Below are 3186 nucleotides of genomic sequence, written 5' to 3'. Positions count from 1 at the left end.
AAGACAAGATTGAAAGCAGAAATGTGGATATGGGGAATGTTGTTGGTGAGAGTGTGGAGGAAAGAAGGGAGAAAAGAAAGGAATGGCAGAAAGGGAACAGAAAGAAGGCCAATGCAAAAAGGAAGAGTGGAGATGACATTATGGAAATCCAATCAAAATCTAAACCACTACCTTCCATTCCTGAACCTTTTGTTGCTAATCCCAGTATAAATGTCCATGGTGAAATAATCATCCCTAAAGATGAACCTATTGATTGGGACACCATCAACTTGCCTACCTTCCTAACTACCTCTCCACCACCAAAGAAACTGAAAAGAAAATCCAAATCAACACCTCCCCTAACCTCAAGTAAATTCACTCAGAAACATAAACCTAAGCCTAAGCCACAAGCCTCAAAGAATGATTATGTTCACATTTATGACATAAAATAGTATATAGATATTGAACTCTATCTGGATGAGCTGGAGGAAGTAAGGGGAATAAGTGCCTACAAACAGCTCCCAGAAAGGCTAGTGTTCAAGTATAAAGGAAGTGATGAAAGGACTTGGCCTCTTCAAAGAATTCTAAATGAGGGCTATTCTACCTTGGTTAGAGTCTACTCAGCTATCAAAAGGGATTCTGGCTTTACCAGGACTGCCACAACTGAGATTCTCAACAAGATTGCCTCGTCACTGGTGCTTTCTGTTAGATACTGCTTCCTAATAATAACCTAGCATCCAGTTTGGCCTTGTCCCTCGTAACAATGCCATTGTCATCCAATTTGACTTCTGGTTATCCTTGTACCAGTTACAATATTGTCATTTGGTTTGGATACCAGCTTCCCTACAATCTGCTTGCTGACTGATTGAGTTCATTTTGCTTTGTAATCACCTAATCAATCCGGATCTATCAGAGCTTTTATAACTTTCTTAGTTTCTTCTTCAGATAGGAAACTAGAGAAATAATCATTCATTCTCAGTAGCCCGGCTAATCATTACTCCGCCATCTGGATCACTTAAGAACTAGACTCTGGGAACAATATTGACATCAAACCCTTTGTCTCAGCATATATGTTCTTGTAGTGTCTCTTGATATTCAATATGGTGTTGTATCTGACTAGCTGATCCTTCATTTTGCTCCCCCTAAGTTGTTACTGGGGTTACCTAAAAATCCTTACCCTTGCTGACTGGCTTCATTGAATTAATGAGTTATATTATACACTGCCATTCCACTGCTTGGATATGAATCATCAATACCATTAATTTCTCCTTTAACTGCTTGGAGCATTGAGTTGTTGAACTGTGCACTTAGACTTTCAATCATCTTCTGTTGATCAACCACAAATGCCCTGTAGGTTGTAGACTCCACTGAGTAGCCATGGAAAATATCCTAACTGTAGAACATTCTCTCCAAACACTTTGAGGTTATCCAGTGTTTGCTTCTGTTGGCCATTAACTCATTAGTGGTCTTCATGTATACATCCGGATCAAGGTTTGATCTTACTTATTGTAAACTGTGTTAGGAATATGTGTATTAGTTTGATGATAAGTTAAGCAAAACACGTAAGTAGAAATCTAGTGTTTGTAGCCTCAACGGATAAGACCACTCTGGCTATCTGTTGATGGAGTAGCTTTACTTAGAAATAAGTTTAGTATTGTAGCACATTTCAGTTTTTGTATTTAAGTTATAATTCTTAGAAGTTGTGGGAAATTATAAGTCATGTTGACTACTAGTGGATATGCAAATAGGAGGGCTAATTGTAAATATTTCATGCCTTGTAATTTCGTGTAAATGAAGTAGTATCAACTGATAGATTAAAGGCCTTCAACGGATGAGAAATAAAGCTTCAAAGGATGTCTCTAAAGCTTCAACGGATAACATTCATCAACGGATGAGTGCATCAACGGGTAAAGCTTCAACTGATAAAGCATCAACGGATAAAGCCATCAACGGATGAAAAGCTTCAACGGATGCTCAGTTCAATAGCAGTTGACAGTGACGATTCATAAGCTGACAGAGGCACATGGGTTGACAGAGACAATTGGAATGTGGTAGCCTCTTAGAGGAATCAAGAAAATGCAGCATTTCCATTCTGGTGCAAACAAGGAAGTATTCAAAGATTCACAGATTATCCAAGATTGCATTGGATAGAGAAATGAAGAAGAAACATGTGAAGAACTATATTAAAAATTGTATTTTATTTTTGTCTTCACTTGTAAACTTGGTGATATATAAACCAAGTTGCAGCTAGTAATTAGATGATGAATTTTCCAGAGCTGTTTAGAAGAATATAGAGAGAAAATCATCTAGTTTGTACTAGGACGCAGCTGTGATCAATTCTTTGAATCACGGATTTTCTAAAATACACATCTCTTGTGGAACAACAAATCCACCAGAAAAGTTTTTAAAGCCTTTGTGTTCTTTACATTTTGTGTCTTGAATATACATCTGTCTGCACCTGCTCAAAGCAATTCACAAACAACTGTTCATCAAACACTTAGCCTTTGAAACTGCTCAAAACTTGAAATTTTTTTGAGATTTACATTCAACCCCCCTTCTGTAAATCTCATTGTTAGTTCCTTGGGAATAACAAACTGTATTGACTGCTCCAGCCCTTTTGTATTTAGGAAGTCTTGATTAGCTTGATATTTCCTTTGTAGCTTTAATCAAGTTCTGGTTCTTCCTTTGTACCACTCCATTTTGACACGGAGCTCCCAGTGCTGAATATGTGTCTACAGTTGCTTCCAGTTTGATCTCCTGATATGATCAATCACCATCTGTGATGTCTTGTCTTGAGAATGCATGAACAACAACTTTGTTTCAGAAGAGTAGTCAACCACCATCACTAAGTTATATCTTTACTTGATGTGATGTTGTCTTTGACTTCTCTTTCTGACATGCCTCATATTTACCATCTTATGAATTCAAGTGAGGCAGTCCTCTTACTAACCACTTTTCACAAAAGAGTTCCTTGAGTTGATGTTCAAGGGTGAGAGCTTTTAATGCCATAGCTAAACTTTTGTTAAATGAAGCTTTACAGTAGAAACCATTGACTTCACCTTTTCAGAGTTTCCAGTCTAGCCACGAGCATTTCCTTTACTTACTCTAAGAAGACCAAGCTTCTCAATCTTCCTGCTTCAGATGAGACACTAATCCTTCTTTGAATTGACAATTTGTCCTTTGATGCAGAACTGTCTAATAAGAGGA

Source organism: Apium graveolens, chromosome 9, assembly GCF_009905375.1.
Source record: "Apium graveolens cultivar Ventura chromosome 9, ASM990537v1, whole genome shotgun sequence".
NCBI lineage: Eukaryota > Viridiplantae > Streptophyta > Magnoliopsida > Apiales > Apiaceae > Apium > Apium graveolens.
Note: the sequence above shows the minus strand (reverse complement) of the source record.